The sequence below is a fragment of the Amblyomma mixtum genome, chromosome 3, assembly GCF_055824585.1.
Source record: "Amblyomma mixtum isolate Tamu chromosome 3, ASM5582458v1, whole genome shotgun sequence".
Taxonomy (NCBI): domain Eukaryota; kingdom Metazoa; phylum Arthropoda; class Arachnida; order Ixodida; family Ixodidae; genus Amblyomma; species Amblyomma mixtum.
This window is the reverse complement of record NC_143014.1, coordinates 204,769,777-204,795,637: the sequence shown is the minus strand read 5'-3', so window position 1 is coordinate 204,795,637 and position 25,861 is coordinate 204,769,777. Positions and strand designations below refer to the sequence as shown.

The 25,861-nt window shown below is 52.3% G+C and overlaps 1 protein-coding gene across 5 annotated transcripts in view; it reads right to left on the bottom strand.

Annotated features, from left to right (window-relative positions):
* Nucleotides 1–25,861, bottom strand: part of nvy (CBFA2/RUNX1 partner transcriptional co-repressor nervy) — a 169,975-nt gene that overhangs the window by 59,440 nt on the left and 84,674 nt on the right. Inside the window, exon 1 of one of the 5 annotated variants that reach the window (XM_089582516.1) lies at nucleotides 5,486–5,629. The exons of 3 other annotated variants lie outside the window; for them this stretch is intronic. The gene's annotated coding sequence lies outside the window, so the exon portion shown is untranslated. Of the gene's footprint in view, nucleotides 1–5,485; nucleotides 5,630–25,861 lie in introns of those variants that run through there. One more of the 5 variants, XM_089582514.1, reaches the window with a different exon arrangement.

Below are 25,861 nucleotides of genomic sequence, written 5' to 3'. Positions count from 1 at the left end.
TGGCAAGGCAGACGTTCGTCAACGACTAGCCACCAGCAGAGCGCGCAGCTCTCCGTTCACGAAAGTGCCTCGAAAGCTCCACAACATGGCCGGCGACGGCCGCGCCATCGCGTGACTGCAATAGCAAAGAGTGTAACGATGTACGGGTGAAAGCGAAAGTGCTGCATGCCACACGCCGCTGCGTCGCTGGCTACTCTCTCCACGCCATTCGGAGTTTCCGTCGAGGAGGAGCGCCACAGATTTAGACGAGCAAGCTGATGTGCTTCAAGACGAGCAAGCTGATGTGCTTCAAGATAGAAACGGTCACATCCTAGTCTGTCTCGACAACATGAGCCGCAGGAATGTGGCCTGCAGCCTTTTGTTATATCACGTGACACCACCGCAACACTTTTGCTCCTGACATCACCTGTCTGCGGTAGCGCGTGTTACGTCTGGAGGATTCCGTCTTCACAATAAAAGACACCGTTAAAATCCCCTTTCAGGCAAACGCCCTTGAAAGCATATAAACTAAGGTATTGGGCACAAAAGTAGTTATAGAAAGTCAGCAAAGTTATTTCCACCATGGCCCTCTTGTAGTAGGGCCTTTCGTTCTGAATTTAAGATCAACCTGAAGGTGTATTTTTCTGGAAGGCGTTCTAAAATCCTGGCTTCTTCGAGCATCTTAAGTTGAAAAGAATTAGCCCTGAGCAGGCACTTTGTTGTGGAACATATCATTCTTCGTTTTCACAAGCTACAAAAAGTGTCTTTAAAGAAATAAAGGGAGGCATACCCCCCCCCCCCCCCCCCCCCCCCCGAACATTTCCTTCTTTTCATTATTTTTTTACAACTTTACTCCGCTTTCGTTCTAATGCTTGTCCCAAGCATTTCCGTGCCCATTCGATAGGCTTACCTGCTAGGCCTCTACATGTACTCTATCTGCGAAAACAAGCTTACAGCGTCCCAGCTGCCATCTGGCATGCACACCAGCTTTAGAGCAGTGCAGCAATGAGTAGCACTTGATGCAATTATTACAAGCTGCGCTGCGGGGTCTGGCTTCAAGCTGGTATTTCTCGACTTCATCTTTGGAACCTATGTCTTGGTCTACATGGGCCAAAATGGGATTAAATGAACGCGACAATAATTGGATTGCCAACCAACATTTGTGGGCACCATTACTAAAACATATTTAGAGCACCTGCTGGTACCTCAGCAGTGCTGCGTGCCGTGGAAAATTACATTTTGGACACGTGGTTTTGATTTTCCTGAAACTTACTGAGCATGGAGAAATTGGGGGGGGGGGGGGGGGGGGGGGAATCGGATTTTGCCCGAAAACGAAGTGCCCTATCATCTACTATACCGCGGGAAGGGATTTATCGGATTTTGCCTTACTCAAGCGATTAGCCAAGATAGAGCAACTCATAGCGTGAAATGTCAGCCGGCCTAGATTTAGAATTTATTCCAAAGTTAAAAAAGAAAGTATCACGGCGACTGCCTTCCTTTTCCCCTTCGTCTTGCGCGAAACTTACGCAAGCGCTGTACATGGAAACCGAGAAAGCACAGCCGCCTTGACCTTTATCTCGGCACTCAAGTGACGGGCGTGGCGAAGCTAGCTGCCTTCTTTGATGGACACCTCACGCAGCGCACGACAAAGCCCGCGCAAGGCACTGCCCACGTGCGGGGGCGCTTAGCACGGACGCCGAGGCGCTCTCTCGGGCCACCGACGAGGCGGCAGAGATCACACACCGGCGGACAAGCAGATCAAACGCTTGCACGAACCGTACTACTCCAGAGTGAGCGCCTGGGCGATTAGCGCCACCTACTCGAGCCACTGCCTTCTCGTTGGCAAGCACCGCAATCCTTCTACATTCTCTCGTTAAGAATTCGTGACACGTGGGAAAAGGCACAACGGCAAAAGGTTGGGCTACCTTCGGGTACTCTCGTTCCTGCAGGGCACAATTCCCGCTAGATGCGCGGCGGGCAGAGTGCGTCCGATTGTTGTTCGCGCTTCACCTCAAAGACGGCACCTCAAACGAGCAGGTATCGAGATCATCATCATCATCATCCAGTGATAATACATTGCAGGCAAAAGGCCTGTCCCAGCCACTTGCAGTTATTATCGTTTTGCGCTGTCACTCATTCCCGTAAACTTCCGATACCTAACCTCGCCAGCTGAGCCCATCGCCCCTTCTGTGCTCCTCTATCCTTGGCAAGCGCTCTGTCACCGGTTCTCTGTCCACCGCGTTGCAATCCCTACGCAGCATCACTACAAATGGCACGCGAATAAAGATTTGAGCGGTTGAACCTTGGGCGACCTGTACCGAGCGCACAGAGCTTGTCACATGCAAGCTGCGTTCAGGAAAAGGCCATTTCATAGCAAACTTCAAACCGTTGCGATCAGGCGTTGGCGAATGAAATGTCTTGCGGGGGAAGCTAAACCAAACGTCAGTGCGCGAACATCTGGCAACGATTCTTCAGAAAAAGCGGCAGAGTTCTTCACCACTGTTGAAACGTGTGCATGCCGGTGCGACAGCAGCCCCCCTCCCCCAGGTTGCCTCTAAATTGTCAAGGCGCATGGACAGTACGCAGACAGTGTGATGGAGCGCCTCCTGGGCGATTGACCGCGTATGCCCATGTCGTTAAACCGAACACGGGGCCTGGCTTCTGACCGCTGTGAAATGCAACTGCCTTCCCGCGCGGTGACGTCGCCATTGCATGTCACCGTGTCGTTCACGCAGGAAACGGCGTTCATGCATGGCAGCCCCGTACAGTATAATATATTACGAGTGATCACGACGCCATCTAGCAGCAAGCTGCAAAATTGCTAGTTCCTGCTCAGGACAGCAATGTTCTAGAGTTCCCTTACAGTGCGCACCCGAGTAATGCTCCCATTTCTCTCTCTCTTCCTCTCGCTTTGTCCGCGGCGGCAGTGCGAACATTACGAACTGAAAGCTCTATCATTTTGAAGCAGAAGCATTAGTACCGCCATCTCCTTGCCCAACGACGAAAGCTGAGATTACCGGGCGTTAGGTTGCGAGAGGCGTAAACAAACTGCCTCGCTACATCTCAATTAAATTTTGTCAACGCGGAAACACTGGTTCCTTCATTTCTTGCGTATTTTCGAGCAAAAAAAAATTTACTCCGAAGTAGAGTGCTCTAAACGACTTAAGTTTCGCGGATACCTAATTGTCGCGTTTTTTTTTTTTTCGCGAATCGCCTTCAACTCGCGAAAAATTGGTCCTCGCATTCAACTCGAGAAAAATAATTTTGGCGAAATCTCAACTTGCCAAAATAAGTGACTGATTCTAGGCTAAATTCCGCTCAATAAGTGTCTGTGTCATCAGGTGTGCTGTTCGTCTAAGCAACTATAAGCGGAAAATGCTGATGCAATCCTAACGGACGGGTTCTCTTCCCAAAGAGAATGCGCCGTTGGTGCCTAGAAACGACTGCCCTTGGTCCTCACGGTTGACTCAATCAGCGGTAGCAACAAGTGAAGCTTGGTAACCTTCCGAACCACTAACCGAGCTCCGATTTTTTCCGTTTTCTGCTCCTATGCCTCTTTATTCTCCGCGAAACTTCTGAAAGCACAAAAGTCGTCAGAGCTTTTTACGGCTTTTATGAGTCAGATTTTGTATTCGCCGCGTGAACTACGTGATTTCACACACACATACAAAAAAGAATGTTTGCGTCCTGGTGAGAATTCGGCAGCTCTTCGAATTACTTGAATAAATGCCGTCTCTCTGGAGCAGCGATTATTGCCTTTTCTCTCCATCGACTAAGTTTTTGCTCCTGTCGGTGCCGCGAGAGTGGCGCAGTACGTAGCGCTGAGCCGCAATCCGGCCCGTGCAGTGCAGAAAACCTTGTACGACTACAGGGGATAGGGTGGGACCAAGAGGCATGCCGCTGCTGCTTCGCAGGATCTACTGCTCACGAAATATTCTTAGATTGCGACTTAAAACGATTTCGCGAAATATTCAGCTCGCGAAAAACAAGTCGTTTACAGTATGCAAAAGCGGCCTGACAGATTTGTCGCCCATGCCAGTGCCTCCATAAACACAAGGTTGAAAGATAAAAAAAAAAAATGACAATGTGTAGTCCAGTGGTGTTTGATGTAAGAGATGCCATTTCAGTGACGAAGTGAGCCGTCACTCTAATGACTTCGAACAGCATTTGATTGAGAATTAAAGATATGACGTCAAAACCACGGTGAACCTATACAGAACTTTTTGCTGGTGAGGATTTCTGTCCTTCCTGTCCTTCTCTTTCCTTCCTGTCCGCTCTTTCCTGTCCCTTCTTCGTTTCGCCCTCGGGCTTCTTCTTTCGCGCTGTTTCACTTATGTCAACCTATACAGCTTCGAGTCATACGAATATTGTCGCCATTTGTAACACTTTTTACCAATAGCTAGAAAAAGTGAATGAATAGAATTCTTAGCCCCTGAAATAAGTGCCCTCACTCAGCCAGCAGCCAAGAGTGTTTCACTGGCTCCCCGATAAAACATCACTTCCTGAAGGCGAAGATATGCTATATCCCCAAATTTTGAAATCAAGGCTAGCCTACATTTCTGTCCAAGTCGGTGTTAGCAGACGATCGCAGAAAAATTTTTGTAATAACAGTGTAGCCAATATCGAACGCCTTAATAAAATTAGAAGAAAGTGTTTCTTACAAAACCCATGAATCTAACGGCAAATCATTCGTTCATATACAGTGCACCGCAAAAAAACAAAAAAAAAACAGGGTAATCACATGGTCAGTGATGCGTACCGCATCGCTTCGGCTTTAGCGTTCGGTGTAGTCCACACCTCATTCGGCAACCACAGATATGAACATACTTAGCAATAATTCACTGTAGTGCAGCAAGGCGTTACATATACTCGCAGCGCGTGAACTATGAGTGACATTTCACAGCGGAAGAAGCCAAACGCGCCCCGCAAAAAATTGAGAAATTCCCTAGGCGCAAAAACGATGACTTTGCGCGCGCGCGTTGCCCGGTGTTCGCAAGCACGGTCCCAATCACAGCGCTCTCCTGACCCGCGCGAGCCGGATGGCGCATCCCCGCCGCGCGCGTTCACGCCTAGAGAGGGGGCCCGACGCGGAGACAGAATCATCGCCGCAGGGGCAGCTAGTCCGAAATTTCACTCTTCCCGAGGAGCATCCCTCTCGTGAAACTCAGCGCAGTAAACAATTCGCCGCACTCAAGGAAGAGAAGGGAAAATGAAAATCTCACAAAGGCGAGCAAGATGGAACGCCTCCTCCCGAGAAGCAAGAAAACGATGGACAACTAGAGAAGAAGGACAGCTAAAAAAAGTCGGGGACAAATTTTCTCGGCAGCGAAGAGAAAGCTACGAGAGCGAGCCTTCAGCTTCCAGACCTGCGCTCGTGACAACCGCGCACTGGTGGAAGTCTCACGCCAGGAGCTTTCCCTTCACAGCTGCGAATAGTAGAACGGCACCGACGCTTCTTACAAGGCACAGACTGCTAGGCGCCCACTCGGGTGGGCGCAGTGGGTACCTGGGGCCGGAGCCGTGCCGAGGGTGGGCCGCCCGGCGCGAGCCGCAGGTGCATGCCGGGCCCGGCGGTGCAGTCGTCGAGAGGCGGCCGGTCGCGTGAGCCACGGAGGCGGCGCCCCGTGCGTGTGTGCGCGAGCGGCGCGCGATGCCGCCGCCGTGTGTGCTTTGCGAGCGAGGGGGGAGAAGGTGGCGGCCAGATGCGTGCGTGTGTGTACCTGGAGCCCGGCGTAGGCAGCTGCACGCGCTCGCAAGAACAGCTGGGCTCCGCGCCCGCCCGCCGACGCGTCAGCTGCGCCCGCGGCTCGCCGAGCACCCGACAGCGCTCAGGTGCTCGCGCCCGCGAGCTGCGCTCAGGTGCACCGCCACCCAGCGCGCCGTGCTACCTTTGCCGCGCGCTCGGCGCAACAAAGACGCCCGCAGCCGCGCTCTGCCCGACGCTACGCGACGCTGACGGAAGGGAGCGCGGTGCATGGTGCGGCCGCGTAGTTGTTTCGCCGCGCTGAAACGATCTCTTTTGGTTTTCTTTTTCTCGTTGAAGCAAAACGGTCCCCGCAAACATGCGTTTATTCAGAGCCACGGCATTCTGTCGCCACTAAATTGGCGTGTTCCAATCGGCGATCCCGATCAGAGTCCTGAATTCGCGGAGGAGCAGAAAATCCGTGCCGGCGAACAAAAATTCGAGATTCGAGTACAAATAGGACACTAAACCATGCTTTTCGATTCGGAGAGCAAGAAAACGTGATCCGACCGAATTACCGCTTGGACTGCGCAATAAGATTACAAAAGGTGGCTTTCCTAAATGTTTCTTTTTTTTGTTGTTGTACACAGAAATAAAGTGAAATAGTGTGTAGTCTCAAGTTTCTCTCCGTAGGTATTCTCGTTTCCCTCTGCTTCACTAGCAAAGGAGCTTGAAAATGTGCTTCTTTATCAGCTGCTCCCTCCGCCTGCAGTTCGTGGCTGTCTTTTTCTTTTTCCCTGACGTGTTACAATTCATAAAATGTGTAATCAGCTTGCACATCAACGCCCTCAACTACTCTTTTACATCAACCTGGTGCGCATAAAGAGCGGGTGCCCGAGCGTGGTGCTGAAATGCTCCGGGTTTGAGATAGCTTTCTCGAACGCGAGGAGTGAATCCCTGTATATGCGGTAGCGCGCGTGCAGCAGCAAGCCGCAGAACAATAGCGGCCTTCAGCGTTACTGCCGAACTCCCAATTACGTCGTCCTAGCGATCTAAACAAGTGGCTTTCAGTCACACAGGTGGAGCCAACGCTCAGAAACAATCCTAATGGGAATCGAAGTTTTTCAAAGGATAGAATAGATAATGTTGCGTTGGTTTTTTTTTTTTTTTTTGGCACGTAGGCAACTATGGACATCATGCGCAGGGTAGTTAATGGGCTCAACGCGAAAGAGCCAGAGGCAGCTTCCGCGAACAGAGAGAAAGGACAGAGAAAGAATATCCGTTAACCAGAGTTGAGTCCAGGTGGCTACAATGCACTGGGAAGAGAGGCATCAAAAGGCGAAAATACGGGAAAGAAAAGAGACAGGAGCACGGATGAAGGACCTACACGTCGATGCGCATAGTCTATACATAGTCTCTCAGGTCTGTCAACTTAAGGTAACGCAGCTGCGCACAGTCCATTAGCTTTGTGCGAAATGGAATAGTGAAGCCACCGAACGTAGCCTTCGAGGTAGATGTGATGTGCAGCTGACTCGAGGACATCTGCGGGGCCAAGCCTGGGGCGCCACAATGAAGACTTAAGCAAGAGTTACTGAGCCGGACAATGACATGAGCAAATCGGAGCTTGGTGAAGTGTGTCCCCCGTTGATTTTGAGCTTCGTCTAATCCGTCCTAACTCAGCGCTGTGGATACGCTTTGCAGATGTACAATTAACAGCGCAAAGCTTGCATTTCTTTGCCGGACGTCCCTATTTATTGCTTATTTTCTCACCATGGCGGGGGAAGTTTACGGTCAGAGCGCAATCCGTGCAGGTACTTAATAGCACGTACACATACCAATGCTTCTTTATTGGCCTGGCTACGCAATGCCTACAAGACTGCTGATGTTTCCACTGGCTAAAATGCTTTTAGATAATACGTGAATGCAACATAAAAGAATGCGTTGTACTCGGCACATTTTGCTATAACGTTATTGAAGCTACCGAAAACCAGCCTCTTTTCTGCGTTCATTCAAGTCTAAAGTAATTCAGATGCCAATAGCAGTCAGCTTAGTGCATGCGTTTCCGTAGGTGAATGCCACGTGAGAGGTGACCGCTTTCAAAGCCCCCACGCATGCTGGGAAAATCCCGCGCGTATTTTTGTGTTAGTGCACACTGAGCAACAAGCGAGCATGAAGTAACGGTGAGGATAACGTGGTGTTTACAAAGAGTGGCCTACTTGCCCTAAACACACCACAAATTTAAACAGAATTTCCGAGCTGCTCATGACAATGCGTGAACGTCATCAAGATAACGCCCGGATAAATGCGTCCCCTTTAGCTGAACAATGGCGAGGAAGGCTGAAGCGACCCCGGGGTGAGTTGAGGCGCGTGTTTACTGTCCCGGTCCTCCAGACAGACAATGAGTGCAGCGTTGGCACTTGTTCACACAAAACTTCGCCCCTATTCCGATTCCTTCCGCTCTCGCTCTCAAAATAAGAGGGGTGCGTTTCAGCGGCTACAGCGGCTTGCCCTGCAGCAGATGCTTTCCCGCTGCACAGATAACGAGCGGTTTTCTGGGCGAAGAGACACCAGAATTCAGTCTGTTCATGACGTAGCGACAGTGAAGTCGATAACTTTCTCTATAACTCTCTTTACTTCAGCAGGACGCACTGAACAGAGTGTAAATATCAATATAATTGAATAAAGGCTTCAATAAAAATAGGCACGATACATTCAACACCAGGTACATTGCGTATACCGATATGTGGCCGCGTGTCGGGATACACTGTTAGTAGTAACATCGATACAGCGACGTTTCACAGCAGGAAGTCGCGTCACCTATAGTTTTTTACGGCTTTCTGTGCCGAATTGAAATTGCGATTCCTCCTTTAGTTGTAATGTCATGCCAGATTCTACTAGTTTCAGGCAAGATCTCTTATTGGGAAAGACCGCAGCTAAAGCAAGAAACGAAGAGGCAAAAAAAGGACGCAAAACGACAAGGACGTCCGCTGACTACAACACTGAATCTAGAAAAGCAATTTCTTCCCGGGAAAGCTGAACTGACGGCGGGCTTAGGCATTGATTTGCTGCTTTAGCAATGAAATAGGACTCAATGGCCTGCCTTTCACTCTTGACAGAAAAACTGCTTTACATAAAAACACGACCGACATTTTACACTCTTTCAACGATTACAGTGGTCAGCAAGATGCTTATTTGAATCATTTACCACCTTAAGTTCGTGCTCACGCGCCCCTTCGTTGGAGCAGCACCCAGTCTGTCCAATGTAACAGCGACCACAGGCCTTGTACACCGTTCCTGCGTTTGATGTACTTGACAGCAAGCTTCTTGGAAGATGGTTCAAGATCTTTTAATCGCAACCATAATCCCACAACGCGTTTTGTTCAGTTATCGGCTTCGTTAAGCAGTGCCTTCGAAAAAATAGGAAAAAAACACGGACGCTCCGCTCCACTACCACAATCTGTCTCACTAAATGCAGTTCAGTGGCAGCTACAGTTGTCCCCAACAAATCCCGGGCTGAAATTCTAGATGCTGTTCTGAACGTTAATAGGAGGCGTCGTGACTGACGGGAGCCTTGGTTATCTGCCGTCATCTGCCGAAGACATCGATGCGAGTCAGCCACAGCAGCGTCATCGGGTGAGAACACTCTCGCAAGTTCTGGCTTCGCACGGCGTTGGCGCATTACGGAAATATAATATATTCCCGCTCGCTATGCTTTCAACTTTCTACAGTCCAGACTTGCATCACGAAAGGAGCACATGTCGTATGCACGCAGACCTTGCCTTAGTTTTTCGGTCATTTTCACTCCTAGAAGGATGACGCACAGAAGACGACCGCTTTGGTGCACTGGGCTCTACAAGTATATAACCGACGAGACATTAACTTAAGTGCCCTGAAAATCCTCTTCGTTGACCACGAATGGTTCCTTGGAGCGCACTGGATGCCCCGCGAACGATGTCGTCCCAAAGGAGTTTCCATTAGAACACGCCGGGAGCGGAGGAGTAGTAAGTATTCGTATTCTCTCCCCGTTTTCCTTGCACCTCACCAGTTACCTGGACTCGTTTGGTCTCTTATGGCAAACCGCATTAAGTGCGGGCGCTGGAGCACCACGCCGGCTGCTCTACGACGGCTTAATGCTGGCGATAGAGGAGTCGTACCAGAGAAACGAGATCTAACTTTTGCGTTCCGCTTGCGAGGGCTACGGGCCGCAAGGACAGCGTCATGTGGATGGAATGTGCACGGCGGCGCATTCTACTCGTTAAATACTAGTGCGAAAGCATTCATACGCTCACACACACCGGCCAAGAATCTTGTCAAGGTGCGTACGTTCACCGTACGTACGTACGTACGTACAGTCAGGCCGGAATGAAACGCGAACACGCATTTGTCATAAATTTTTGCTTGGCAGCGAGATGTTCCTGTACAACCTATTTTCGATTATGCATTTCAGTAGGCCCTTTACCCAGACACATGAATCAGGCTAGTTGTACACTTCAGCTGAAGGTAGGCAGGTAAAATATTCAGTTTTCTTGACATGCTCTGTTCGCATTTCATTCCGGCCTGACTGTACGTACGTACGTACGATCTTGTGCCGTTGCTTAGCAACCCGAGTTACTACCCGAGCTATACGGGTAAGCTCGGGTAAGTTCGGAGGAGTTTCGCGTCAGCTGCGTGAGAGGTTCCTCAGGAAGAGCAACATGGGTCGCACAATCCCTACTGGTGTCTGTGATAGAAACAGCCACCTGCCAGTGGAGTAGCGCATCGCTTAACCGCTACGCCACTGCGCTGGTAGGGGTATCAAGATTCGACGCCATCTATGAATGTTGAGTAGAGAATGACCAATTCTGCATAAATGGGCATTAACGCACTACAGTTATCGCGTCATACCCTTAAGGAGGAGCTTAAGTGCCCCCTCCAATTGAAGAGTGAACACCTACTCTAGCACGTCTACACGGTATCACTACATTAAACCCCTACCAATTTTTCCAACTGCTCATGCTCAAGGAGCGGTTCAGAATCTCTTTAAACGTCCTCAAAACCAAAAAAGCAAAGCTACTGCATCCTAGTACTCTCGCTCGGGCCAGTTGGTGCAGCACACTCCAAACTTTGTCAGTGCGAAGAAAACGAGCCCACAGAAACCACGCGCAGAGGGAGATCCCCTTTCACCATTCCCAGCACCGCGTATGCAAGGGTTTCGGAAAAATCTATAGCAGTTGCAGTGCGACCGCAGTTATTAACAGGGAAAACAATAAAATATCGACAAGGAAGGATGCCAGCCTAAAGAGACACGATCTCTCCGGTTCTATTCACGGCGTGTTTGCAAGAGGAATTCAGGGAATTGACTGGGGAGAATTGGGGATGAAAGCAAATGGCGAATGCCCTAGTCATCTCCGTTTTACTGCTGACATTGTTCCGCTAAGTAACTCGAGGGCCGAACTGCAAAGCATGATCGAGGACCGAGACAGGCAAAGTAGAACGGTGGGTCTAAAAATCGATATGAATAAATCTAAAGTAATGTTGAATAGTTCGGAAGGGCACAACAGTTTCCGATAGGAAGCGCAGCTTTGGAAGTTGTCAGGGAATACATCGACTTAGTGCAGGTATAGGACCCCTGAACCGGACCATGAAAGTGAAGTAACTAGAAGAATAGGAATGGGGTGGAGTGCATTTGTCTTATGTGATGAACAGCAGTTTACCAGTATCCCTCAGGAGGAAAGTATATGACAGTATATAACGAAACAAAGTCGAGTTGATAATATTGTCACGGCTAGACAGTCGGGACGGCCAGGACACGTTTTACTGTGCAGCGCCAGGCAGCAGCGGACTCCCGAGGGGACCACACACACAAGAGACGACGAAGAAGAAGCACTGCCCGCCACCATGGCTAAGGCTAGCCAGAATAGCGGGGAAGGCAGTTCAGCCGGCAGACGGCGCCACGAGAGTGCCCAGGAATGTGGCATTGCTCCCCCCCTCTGGAAAGCGCCGCCCTCGGCGCGGCAGGTCGTGTGGACCGACGGCGGCTCCCCCGGGCACGGGATTTTGGCACACGAACACCTGCTGTTCATGGGGTGCCCGTGCAGAGGGGCAGTAGTCCTGGTGCATGGAGCAGTTATCGTCGACGGGCGCGAAATCCACTGTCTCGGCCGTCTTGATCTCGTATGCGAGGAGGGAGAGACAGCTCTCAGTAGTCTGGACATTTGCTACTTCCAGTGCGAGCAGCACGCGGTCGTTGAGCGTTCCCGAAACCGAGGCGTGGGTGCTTTGTCCGACGGAGTATTCAAGCGGCAGCGTGTTGTGGTTGGACAGCAGGGCGAGTGTGGGATTCCATAAGGCGGTTCTGGCCGACCACCATCTCGACGGGCGCGCACGCTGAACCCTTTAGTCTTCGGCGCCCGCAGGTGGAGACGAGTGAGTTGCTAGCGGGCGTGGTACGGCTTCATTCGTGCGACATGCACAACTTCGGACGTTGGTCGTCGAGAGGAACGAACAGTTCCTTGAGGGATAACTTCATAGTTTACCTCGCCGAGTTGGCGTATCACTTTATAGGGGCCAAAGTACCGCCGAAGTAGCTTTTCAGAGCGCCCTCGTTGGCGGATTGGGCTCCACACCCAAACGTTTTCTCCGGGCTGGTAAGTGACATCCCTGTGGCGATGGTTGTAACGGTGAGCGTCCCTTGCTTGTTGATGCCGGATATGTTGCCGAGCAAGTTGACGGGCGGCCTCAGCTTCGCGAACAAAGCGGTCGGCCCCCACGACAGCGGAGTTTACACTACCAGGAAGAAGCATTGCGTCGAGCATAGTCGTGGCTTCGCGACCATGGACTAAGCGAAACGGTGTGAAGTGAGTCGTCTCTTGCAGGGCAGTGTTATATGCGAAAGTAACGTAAGGGAGTACTGCATCCCAGTTGCGGTGGTCGTCGTCGACATACATGGAAATCATGTCGGCGATCGTCTTATTTAGGCGCTCAGTGAGTCCATTAGTTTGCGGATGATAAGCTGTTGTTCGTCGGAGGCTGGTGCCGCTGAGTCGCATAACTTCCTCTGTCAGCGACGAGGTAAAGGCCGTCCCTCTGTCAGTTATAACGACCGTGGGTGCGCCATGACGAAGCACGATGTTGTGCATGAAAAAGGCGGCAATTTCCGCAGCTGTTCCACGGGGAAGAGCTTTCGTCTCACAGTATCGACTGAGGTAGTCGGTGGCGACCACAATGTACCGGTTACCCCGCGAAGACTCCGGAAAGGGTCCGAGTAAATCCATGCAGACTTGGTAGAAAGGAACGTGTGGTGGATCAATAGGCTGCAGTAGTCCGGCTGGCTTAGTCGGTGGTGTCTTGCGACGTTGGCACTCGCGGCAAGTTCGGACGTAACGCTGTACAACTGCAGCAACCCTCGGCCAGTAGTACTTTTGGCGTATCCGCGCCAAAGTGCGGGAAAAACCCAGGTGACCAGAAGATGGGTCATCATGGCACGCCTGCAGGACTTCGTCCCGCAAGGCCGCAGGTACGATGAGCAGATAGACAGTTTGCGTCGGGTGGTAGTTTTTCTTATACAGAACGCCATCGCGCAAACAGAACGACGACAGTCCACGAGAGAAGATTCGCGGTGGAGACTCGGCGCTTCCTTCAAGATACTCAATGAGAGGCCGTAGTTCACTGTCGTCTCTTTGGTGTTGAGTGAGGACGGACGTGGAGATTGCGCCGAGAAAAACAAAATCGGTGTCGGGATCAGCTCGGTTGTCCTCAACAGGAGCACGAGACAGACAGTCGGCATCACTGTGCTTCCTGCCGGACTTATAAACGATGGTGACGTCGAACTCTTGAAGGCGAAGGCTCCAGCGTGCAAGCCGCCCCGAGGGATCTTTGAGGTTCGCCAGCCAGCATAGCGAATGGTGATCACTGAAGACTCGAAAAGGGCGGCCGTACAAGTACGGGCGAAATTTGGTCACTGCCCACACAATTGCCAGGCATTCTTTTTCAGTGGTGGAATAGTTCGCCTCCGAGCGTGACAAGGTGCGGCTTGCATATGCGATTACGCGTTCGAGACCATCCTGCCACTGCACAAGGACCGCACCGAGGCCGATGTTGCTGGCGTCTGTGTGCAGTTCAGTGTCGGCTGACTCGTCGAAGTGGCCAAGGATGGGCGTGCTTTGCAGACGAGTGCGGAGGTCTTCGAAGGCCTGTTGTTGCTCCTGGCCCCAGGAGAACGGTTCGGCAGCTTTTGTGAGACGGATGAGGGGCTCAGCGATCTGGGAGAAGTTCCGCACAAAACGCCGATAATAGGCGCAGAGACCCAGAAAGCGGCGCACACTTCGCTTATCGGTTGGCATGGGAAAAGCAGCGACAGCGGCTGTCTTATCGGGATCAGGGCTAACTCCCTTAGCGCTCACGACGTGGCCCAGAAACTTCAACTCCTGGAAAGCGAAGTGACACTTTTCGGGCTTGAGGGAAAGACCAGCCGAACGAATGGCGGTGAACACGGCACGCAAGCGCCTCAAGTGCTCTTCGAACGTGGCGGAGAAGATGACAACGTCATCCAGGTACACGAGGCAGGACTGCCATTTTAGGTCGGCAAGCACGGTGTCCATCATCCGCTGGAAGGTGGCAGGAGCCGAGCACAGTCCGAAAGGGAGCACCCGGAATTCGTACAGACCATCCGGTGTAATAAAGGCGGTCTTTTCCCGGTCGCGCTCGTCCACCTCGATTTGCCAATAGCCACTACGTAAATCTAGCGACGAGAAGTATGTGGCGTGGCGTAGCCGGTCCAGGGAGTCATCAATCCGTGGCAGAGGATAAACGTCCTTTTTGGTGACTTTGTTTAGACGCCTGTAATCAACACAGAACCGTAGGGTCCCATCCTTCTTCGCCACAAGAACAACAGGCGATGCCCACGGGCTCGTCGACGGCTGTATCACGTCGTCCTGGCGCATTTCTTGAACTTGCCGGCGAATGGCGTCACGTTCCTTCGAAGAGACCCGATAAGGCGGCTGGCATAACGGTCGCTGGTTTGCGTCAACAATAATGCGGTGCTTTGTGATCGGAGTCTGCCTGACCTTGGAGGTCGAGGCAAAACGGTCACGGAAAGATTCGATAATGCCCTCCAGGCAGCGTTTCTGATGAGACGGGAAGTTCGGGTTCACGTCGGTCTTTATGGGAGTGGTCGGCGCCTCCACTAATGCCGGGATTTCGGACAACGCGTGCTGTTCCGCGAATTCACAAAGTTCTTCGAAATACGCAATAGCTGTTTTGCCAGGCAAACACTGAGGTTCAGAACCAAAATTGGTCACCAAAAGTTCGGTTCGCCCACTGTTCAATTCAGTAATTCCGCGAGCTACACACACTTGCCGACCCAGGAGCAGCGAGATGTTGGTTTCAGCGATGCCACGAGTGCTGGGGCTGTTATCGCACTCTACGGTAACAAACATGCTGGCTCTTGACGGGATCAACACCTGGTCATCACAGACGCACAACTTAGCCCTGCGTGGCACGGTATCGTCGTCGACAGGGCCTTGGGTGGAAAACGACACAATTAGCTCCTGAAGATTGATGACGGCACCGTACTCCTGAAGGAAATCCAAACCGAGTATGAGGTCCTTGGAGCACTCAGGTAACACAGCAAAGCAACCAGGGAAAGTAACACCGCGGATCTGGATTCGCGAAGTGCAGACACCAATCGGAGTTACGACATGGCCACCAGCTGTCCGGATCTGCGGCTCGGACCAAGGAGTTAGAACTTTCCTCAGGGCTGTGGCTAACCGACTGCTCATTACAGAAAAATCGGCGCCGGTATCCACGAGTGCGGTAACGTCATGGTTGTCGGGCGGATACCGGAATTTCGGCGGAAACCAGTCGGTCGCAGCGCGTCGTTGATGTCGTCGGGTCACATCGTCGTTGATCGGAGCGTCGCGGCGAATGTTCGGGTGGAGGCTCTTGACACGTTCCAGTAGCGGCGGCCCTACCCCCGGAGGACGCCGTCCTCAGTTTTCCCGATGTGGGGACGCGCCTCTGAACTGGCCAGAGGACGACGGGCGGCCGGGCGATCGGGACTGGCGTCGCTGCGGGGTCGAGGACTGCACGTTATCAGCCAGGCACATCTCAATATCCCGTGGTCTTTCACCGTAGCGTGGTCGAGGTGCATCAGGTGAAAACCCCCTTAAACCCATTCTGCGGTAGGGGCAGTGACGGAGGATGTGGCCGGGCTCCCCGCAGTGGTAACAGAGCGGCCGATTGTTTGGCGTACGCCACACGTGCGCTTTGCTCATGGGGGGCCTGTACTCCTGCGGCACGGGTGGTACTGGCATGGCAGGTACTGGCAGGGATGGTACGGGCACGGGAACGACGGGGGAAAAGGCTTGCATCGCTGGCCTAGGACATCGTAGTGCTTCGCTGTACGTCATAACGGAGGGCGCCGGGTGTGGAGCGGGAGGCGGCTGCACAGCTCGTCGGATTTCGTCACGGACCACGTCCTTTACGGCAGCGACACTGGCCTGTGGAACTTCAAGGCGAAGTTTCGCCAGTTCCTCGCGAACGAGGCTTCTTACAAGCTCCCTAAGCTCCTCGGCGGGCAGCGACGTAGGCATGTACTGGGAAGCGGCTGCTACGGTAGCCTGACGTCCGTAGTGCGCGCCTCGTTCCTGCAGAGAGCGCTCGATACCCGTTGCCTCCCTTGTGAAGTCGGCCACTTCACAAGGCCACTTCACTTCCCCGCCACCATGGCTAAGGCTAGCCAGAATAGCGGGGAAGGCAGTTCAGCCGGCAGACGGCGCCACGAGAGTGCCCAGGAATGTGGCAATATTCTAGTCGAAATCAAGAAGAAGAAATGGGTGTGCGTAAGAAATGTAATGCGAATCCAAGATAACAGATGATCCTTCAAGCTAATGGAATGGATTCCAAGATGGGGGCAAGCGTAAAAGGGGGCGTCAGATGGTCAGGCAGGCGGATGAGATTAAGAAATTTGCGTCGATATGGTGGCCGCAGCTGGCACAGAACAGGGTCAATTGAAGGGATGTGGGAGAGGCCCTCATCTTGCAGTGAACGTAGTTAATCTGATGACAGGATGATAACCCACTGTGGTCTCCAGCCTTGGTGAAAAATACAGAGGCCACCTCATCTGCTGCAGGGCCTTGTAGTGACACACTCGGCACTCCTTAGCAATGGAGGGGTGAGGAGGAGAGCTGATTGACCTCGAGGTAATATTTTTTGCACTAGCTGATCAATTTGTTTAATAACTTGTTATCTACCGATTAATATCGTGGGCTATTAGGCATGCCCAGGTAGGGGGCGCTGGATTAATTTTAACCACCACGGGTCCTGTCATGGGTACCGAAATCTCACTAAACCACTCTCAGACAGCTATCTGAACCAACTTTAACCATACATGCTCATGTAGGACAGGCGTGCGTTGACGCCCAGAGCACCAGGGAAATAAGTCCACATGGAAAATTGAAATGCAAATAACACGAGGACACCGAGGGCTAATTACTGCTGTCTATAGTACCTGTGATCACTAGCCACTGACTGAAATGTGTGTTTTTTTTTTGTTCTCTGAGCACCTGACGCGTTTTAGGACGAATCGACAAAACGTCCGCAAACCACCAAGCAGTCGGATATTACTCAATCTCAGCTGTAAGTCAAAATGAAGAAAGACTGCCATAAACATGGACTTGCGCACTCGCGATTGCTAAGCTTGGCATTTTCAGCGCTACTTCCGCCCGGATGGAGATACAAATCCACCAAGACTTGCGTACAGGACGCGCGGGCTTCGCTTCGGGCCGGCCGAAAACAAACTGCGCGGCTCAGTTATGGCGGCGGAGGCGAGGGGTACCCCGGTTACCTCTCATGCGGCACTCCGCGCACACGGTGGTCGGCCGGCGGCAGACAGCCCGGCCCGTGCACTGCACCCGACGGGGGGCGACACACACAGAAAGGGTCATTGAGCGCTGCCGACAAAGTAGCGGACAACGAAGGCGGGCGGAAGAGACCGCGTCGAGAGCACTAGCAGGCAGCAGCGTGGGAGTATGCGCAGCAGCAGGGGGTGGGGGGTACGGGGGGAGGGGGGCATTCGGCAACGCCGCTGCGCCGCCGCGACGCGTGAGAGCTGGAACACTTGCGCGTTCGACGCGGGATAACCGACGCGCGCTGGAGCGAGTTACCCCCCCCCCCCCCCCCCCCCCCCCCCCCAAATGCCTGCGAGCGCCCTCTGCGAGCATCGCACGAAAACAAAAACCCCGAGCGCGCAACAAACGCCCTCGCCGCGCGCAGCGGTTAACGCTCATATACCAGTCACGCAACCTTCGAGTGAAATGTAAAGCGAACTGGGTCCGCGGTTTTTAGCGAAGGTGCACCGCACCACCAACCGGCGGCGCGCGCCCCCTTTTCTTCTTTTTCTCCTTTTCACAATTGCTCAGCCCGTTCCTTCATTTACGCACGCGCTCGTACCAGCGCTTGAAGAACGCCGTAGTCGGTCGGCCGCTGTGCTACGGCGGAAACCCTGGCGTTGCGTTGAACAATTGAGCGCCTCTAATGAGTTACGCGCGCGAAGTAACTCGTGCGCGTTGCTCGAGCAGAGCATCGCAGGAGAAGTGCGCTCTCCCTCGGCTTGAAGGAATGAGCGCTCGCGAGCAGCACCTGCACAAACATATACGCGAGGACACACGCAAGGGTCATGGTGCGAGGAGGGCGGCTAACCGCACTGAAACTTTCTCTTCTTCCAGAAATGTTATCGGTCGCGCATAAACGGCGAAGCTTCCCCTCAACCAGCCTTACTCTCTCGCCCAAGATATGGACAAATTTTAAACCCTCGTGAAAAGAACCTCCCGATACGCCGGTGGCACGCACAAGCGTGTACGCGGACATGTGCTGGTGATCGCTTGCAGGTACGTACAGAGGGCAAAACGCATGTCTGGAACACGTTATGGGCGTGTTTCGGGCTGAATGCGCGATATCTATCAATAACATTTGGTTAAAAATGGTCTGGATGTAAGCGTTGTTAAGAACGGGGCCCACAATCCCACCGCTGGAACCAGAGTTGAAGACGGAGGGGTCCTGGAGATGACTAACTCGTTTAGCCTCGCAGGTACCGGCTCCGAATGACGATGTCGGACTGCGTTATCGAGGAAACTGTACAAGAGGGTTTATTCTACATATTTACAGATGAGAATCGAATCAAATGCAATGCAATGCGAATCGAATGCTCCTCCGATCACACAACAACATCCCGTTAAATACGGTTCGCGTTCCCCAGATCCCTGACCGGGGAACTTGGTTCGAATAACGTTGTCCAATCGGATGGGCCATTGATGACGCTGGCGGTACCACCCACGGCACGGGGCGGTGCTGAAGCTCTCTCGCTCTCTCACAGCTCGGGGGATGAGAAGGGGAAGACAGTCATCAAACACAGATGCGTCACCTTGACCACTGCCGCAAGTGTTCTGTGCGTTGCCTCCGTGGGAAAGCAGAATCCCGCAGTCTCCTCGCAGGTGGTTGAACCTTCTCGAACTCCCCCGCCGGGTGGCCGAAGCACGAGACCCATTCGACACAGCGTCTTTCAATTAGCAGCCTCGCTCAGCGTGACCTTGCGTAGCATCATCCAGTCCGGTGACCCGAAGGTCGACTCGGCCAACGTATACCGCTGTATACAGCTGCTTCTTGTGCATCTCTGCTTCCAGCGTTGTTGCTGCTGTCACAAGTTCTCGCCGCATCTCTGCCTAACGACGACACTCGTCTGACAGTAATTTCTCCCAGGCTCGTGGGAGACAGCGTCCTTCGATCGGTTCGGAGGTTCGGTGATTTGGAGAGCAACAACCCCCGTCCGTCGTCGTCTATGCTTCTGCCGCCGGCGCCAGGCCTCGTTGTCCACTCTTAACAGCTCGTCCGCGGCCCGAAAAATCTCGAATGGCCAGCGTTCACGACCGCTGGGCAGGAAGAGATGAGGCCGGAGTCGGGTGGAAGGGCGGGTTTCCAGAAATGGCATCCAAGCTCGAACATTCAACAAAGAATGGCATCAGTGGACTGTTCCACGAGACAGGGCACTGACCCACAAGCAAGCGCTCGGAATTTGCCAAAGACCCACCAGGCTTCCCACAATGACAACAAATGTTTACTAACACATGATTGGATTTTGTCGTAATTTTGTGCGGACAAAGCGCGAAATATCCCGATTGAAATCGCCAAAGACGGACTGCTTGGACCAAGGTTAAAACAAAAACCCACACACAGTAGGTGGTCCTACCAAGTACTCCTGTCTACAACAATCGGCTGAATCCATCAGCATTTCCGTGCGGTTTTCCGTTCCTGAAACGCATCGAGAAATTCTGTTTTTGGAGAGCAGGACTCCGTCTAAGCAAGCGACCATTTTTGGGGGGGACAAAACTGTCATAAGCACGTTTGAGACGATGGTCAGTCTCAAATATGAACTTTGCGCCGTTCAAGTAACTCTGGTAACCCGACAACATCTGTGCCGCCTAAACCAAACGCGCGCTCTTTGTCTAAAGCGCTGAACGCTTCTTCTCTACAGGTCAGCCTGCGGCTGACGTACTGAACATGGTGCTCTTCGTGGTCGTCGCCAACGTGACTTAAAATAACACGTAGTCCTCCATCACTGGCGTCACACTGAACTTCTTTAACAAAATAAGTGGCCCGAATCAAAGGTCTGGACACGAGCGCTTCCCCCAGACGAGTTTTCTCTTCGGTCATTTCAGTGTATGTCAGTGAGGCTCCCTTTGGTAAGGTGTCAGACAATTAAGGGATCAAATCTCCGTCTACGCGACTCTAAGCGTAGTTCTACGCGAGCTGCACTCCTGTGAGTGCCGTTATCTCTTGGTAGCATGGGAAATCGACACCTGTGATTTCTAACTCAGTGACGCCCTAGCCTTTCTAACTCAGGGACGCCCTAGCCTTTCTAACTCAGTGACGCCATAGCCCTTGTCTAAGGTAAGGAAAAAAAACAGTAACCTCCGATCAACTTGTTTTAACTCAAAAGTAGCCTTTCCCTGCCTGATTTCATAAACACACACAGAAAAAAAAGAGGAATAAAAAAAAACGAAACAGCTACTTCGAGTCGCCACGCGGGGGGGAATGCTGACTCCCCGCCGCCAAGTTGAAAGGATTAGTCTTTCAGACGCGCCCGCCGGGGTCGCGCTTTGACTGATTGTACTGCGGTCAACTCGTGACAAAAGGCTGCAGAAAAAAACGATCCCCGACTTCCGCTTTCGCATCCGCGCCCCCTCGACGTGCTCGGAAAGCCTTGGCAGTGCATGCAATGTCGATGACCGACTCTGGACGACAAGCAGTGACCAGCGCGAGAAGCTGCTCCCTGTTCTCGCCACAAGCACGAAGCTCGGCCACCCTTTCGTCCTGCGCGATTCCTAGAATGGGGTGCCAAAAGTGAAGGACGAATCCCCCTCAAGTGCGCCCGCCGAACCCGCCTGCCTGCGTCGTCTCGGTTGTTCGACGCCTGCGTTTGCATGCGCTGAGTACCGTGCAACCTGGCGCCTCCTGTTTTGTCGGGCCGCCTTGCCCTTTCTCTTACGGGCCCTTTGTCAGGACGACGCGGTCTAGGTTTTCCTGCAGGCCGATGCCCCTTGATGCACTTCGCGCCTGTTTTGCTTGGAAGACGCGCTCTCCCCTTTTCATTACTGCGGTCAGCCCTTGACTCGCGTCCCGCCTGACCAGTAACTGCAAGCGTAAGTTTACGAGGCGCAACGCGGGAAGGCTTCGCCTTTCCTTCCACCGCATTTCTTTCTTTCGCACCTGTGTGCGCAACCGAATCTAGGGCTTTGAATTTGATTCGTTTTCTCTTGGTTCTTGCCCTTTTTCTTTTTCTGCGCCTAGACTGTACCGCATGCGTCTCCTGATCATACCTAGCTATCTCTAGTTTTTCAGTCGCACTTTGGAAATTTTCCTCAAATTCCAAACTGGCCTCTGTGCCTTCGCAGCAGAGTGCCAGCTCCACGCAGCTGACAGACGGACATGAATCTGCCCCTGAGATCCCTAGCTCATTCCTTTGGGGGTTGTCCTCTCCAGCTTGCCTGTCGCTCTGCGCGCCATTCTCTGCATTGCTGCGCTCAGCTACAACTGAGCCCGCCTGGCTGTCGCTCTGTGCGTCTTTGTCTACATTGCAGTGCTCAGCTACAACTGAGCCCGCCTGGCTGTCGCTCTGCGCGCCATTCTCTACTCTGCAGTGCTCAGCTACAACTGAGCCCGCCTGGCTGTCGCTCTGCGCGCCATTCCCTGAACTGCAGTGCTCAGCTACAACTGAGCCCGCCTGGCTCTTATGGCTATCCTTTTCCTCGGCAGCCTCGCACTCTTCTTGTGCCAGTATTACCAAGGTAGCCTCTCCGGAGCCTTTGTCACTGAAGCCACTGTGACATCCCAACTCGCTCTTACCGCGGTTGTTACTCTCAAAAGGGGTTTCCGCTGTTTCAACTTCGAAACCTTTCTCGCTAGGAAAATCTCCCTTTTCGCGGTTCTGCCGGTTTGACGCCTGTATCGACTCTACTGAAAGTGTCGCGCTCGCAACTGTCCCGACAAAGTTGTCCGTTGCCACTCCTACCTCACTTGGAGGAGAATCCTCGCACTCGTGTCGTTGAGACGCTATCTCGGAATGCTCTCTCTTAGCATTACGTCCAACTACACTGGACACGGTCTCGGATTCTGCGGCTTTCCTTGGACTACCGTACCGGTTGCACACGTTCTCTGCCACTTCCCTCGTGGTGTCGCGATTTACCAACTCGCCTACGGTCACAGACTTTGCGGGTCTTGCCTGCGGACCTATTTCATAAGCATCGCTTGCTCTTTCAGGAGTTCCGGCTCTCACAATACCGCCTTTTCTTCGCAGTTCGTTTTCAAGCTGTATACGCTTTAGATTCCTTATTTCATCTTCAACCTTCCACTGTTGCCGTTGCCGTTCCTTCTCTTTTTCCCACTCTCGATCAGCTTCCTCTTTACGCGCTTTTTCCTCTGTGCGCGCTTTTTCCTCCTGTTCGGCTTTTTCTTTACGGGCTTTTTCCTCCTGTTCGGCTTTTTCTTTACGGGCTTCTTCCTCCTGTATCAAGTTCCACGTATCTACCAGCAACTGATCGTTATGCTTGACTTGTTTAAGAATGAATTCGCCCAATTCAATTTTGGTTAGTTTGCTAGGCACTTCAAAAGACAGTTCCTCGCATATCAACAGCAAGTCCGACCTCCACAATTCCATTAGTTCCATGACAACGCCTTCTCCGCTTTGGCTCTGCTAACTCCACAATGCCTTGAGAATAACCCCTCTCAAACGACAAAGCCCTGATTCCCAGTCAAGATTATTCTCTGAATCTTACAGCCTGGCGAATCCCATAGCAAAAGCCAAAACGCTCACCCGTGGAGAAAGTACGATGTCGCACGGTCCATCCCAGCTGCTGCCAACCAGTGTTGGAGATGGGGGGCCACACACCGACCGCTGAAACCAGTGTTAAAGATGGGGCTTCTATCCCACCGCTGCCACCAGTGTTAGAAGTGGGGCCGCAAGCCCACCGCTGGAACCAGAGTTGAAGACGGAGGGGTCCTGGAGATGACTAACTCGTTTAGCCTCGCAGGTACCGGCTCCGAATGACGATGTCGGACTGCGTTATCGAGGAAACTGTACAAGAGGGTTTATTCTACATATTTACAGATGAGAATCGAATCAAATGCAATGCAATGCGAATCGAATGCTCCTCCGATCACACAACAACATCCCGTTAAATACGGTTCGCGTTCCCCAGATCCCTGACCGGGGAACTTGGTTCGAATAACGTTGTCCAATCGGATGGGCCATTGATGACGCTGGCGGTACCACCCACGGCACGGGGCGGTGCTGAAGCTCTCTCGCTCTCTCACAGCTCGGGGGATGAGAAGGGGAAGACAGTCATCAAACACAGATGCGTCACCTTGACCACTGCCGCAAGTGTTCTGTGCGTTGCCTCCGTGGGAAAGCAGAATCCCGCAGTCTCCTCGCAGGTGGTTGAACCTTCTCGAACTCCCCCGCCGGGTGGCCGAAGCACGAGACCCATTCGACACAGCGTCTTTCAATTAGCAGCCTCGCTCAGCGTGACCTTGCGTAGCATCATCCAGTCCGGTGACCCGAAGGTCGACTCGGCCAACGTATACCGCTGTATACAGCTGCTTCTTGTGCATCTCTGCTTCCAGCGTTGTTGCTGCTGTCACAAGTTCTCGCCGCATCTCTGCCTAACGACGACACTCGTCTGACAGTAATTTCTCCCAGGCTCGTGGGAGACAGCGTCCTTCGATCGGTTCGGAGGTTCGGTGATTTGGAGAGCAACAACCCCCGTCCGTCGTCGTCTATGCTTCTGCCGCCGGCGCCAGGCCTCGTTGTCCACTCTTAACAGCGTGTACAGTTAAACTCATAGGGTTTCATCGTCATTTTTTACCTTCTTGGTTGCAGCGGCTTTGGTACCTGCGGAAATCGCAGTTCGGTTGTTCTAGAGATGTGTTTTGCCCTCTGTACGTATGATCGCTAAACTGTAGACACCGTTGCTCACGTATGCAGTCTTGACATGGCTTCAATACGCACCTCTCCTCGTTCCACAGTCAGGATGTAAGAACTGAACTTTTTCCGCAAATGTTTTGACCTCCAGTTCAGTACGATGACACAGGTGATTACACCCAGGTATTTCCGCTGTCACTCATAAACTAATTTTTCCAGCCACATTCGCCGTGTCACACTGAGATGGAAGGGAAAAAAAATGATGCCCAGGCTTAGCTTGGTTAAGCCAAGAATGCGTTGCATATTGCGCGGTCTCTTTGCGCGAGGTATTGCTTGGCGGCACTCGATTTTCTCAGCAGGTTTTCCTCCGTGACGTATGGATGGATGGATGGATGGACAGGAGCGCCCCCTTTGAAACGGGGCGGTGGCAACCGCCACCATGCTCACCCGTTTTTATTTATTTTTTATTTTTTAAGTTTTTTATTTTATTTTTCCTGTTTACTGTGTTTGCAATTCTCACCAAGAATCGCCATCATCTTTACCTACGGTTTTTCCTCCGGCTGTCGTGACGTCACGTCACGTGGTTTGGTGGCTGCCCGGCCGCGCCCAAGGGCTGAACTGAGTGATTGCAATATGCTACGCATAAAAATGCAATAGAAGCCATTTATAGCCCCGCCGCGGTGGCTCAGTGGTTACGGCGCTCGGCTGCTGGACAGAAAGACGCGGGTTCGATCCCGGCCGCGGCGGCTCAATTCCTATGGAGGAGAAATTCTAGAGGTCCGTGTGCTCTGCGATGTCAGCGCACGTTAAAGAACCCCAGGCGGTCGGAATATCCGGAGCCATTCACAATGGCGTCCCTCACAGCCTGAGTCGCTTTGGGACGTTAAACCCCCATAAAACAAACCAGAAGCCATTTATTAACCTACATGCGTAGGTCAACTCCATCCCCCCAACTCTTTCTTCGCACATCTTCACCTTTAAGCAAAACTCACCCCCACTCGTTGGAGCTCCACTTTTGGGAGCACGGGAATAGTTGCTGCTGCAGACGAAGCCAAACGCGAACTGTTCGAGAGCTGCATGAAAAAAAAAAAAAAGTTCGCGAAACGGTGCGAACCGCAGGCCAAGACATGCCACTGCAGACCTGCAGGCCGTCGTAAGACGTACGCCGAATCATACTTCCTACAAAGTTGTCTCTGATCTGCACGTGCGTGGCGAACTTGGACTGTCCGATAATGCCTGCGAAGGCGGAACAGCACTGTGATATATTGCTTGTTGGCGCTGTAATGCCTATAGGAAAAACTAGAATGCAGGATCAATGTTCCGAACATGCACGATTTCGTCGTTACTGCTCCCAGAATTGCAGTAGTTAAAAAAAAAAAACAGCCTAATTTCGAGAAAACTTTTGATACTGTACAGCAGGCTGGTTTCTAGACAACTAAAACAAAGAAATTATACGCACGCACTCACGCGCATCCAAAAAAATCAAAATCAAAATTAAACAACAATCATTCAATCCCTTGCGTTGAAGCAACATCATCATCATCAGCAGCATAAGCAGCAGCATGACTTCACTCACTGCAGGACAAAGGCATCTATCTACCCTATCTCTCCAATTAACCCTGTCCTGTGCCAGCCGCGACCACCTTATCCCCGCAAGCTTCTTAATCTCATCCGTCCGCCTAAGTTTCTGTAGCCCCTGCTAGGCTTGCATTCCCTTGGAATACAGTCCGTTGCCCTCAACAACCTTC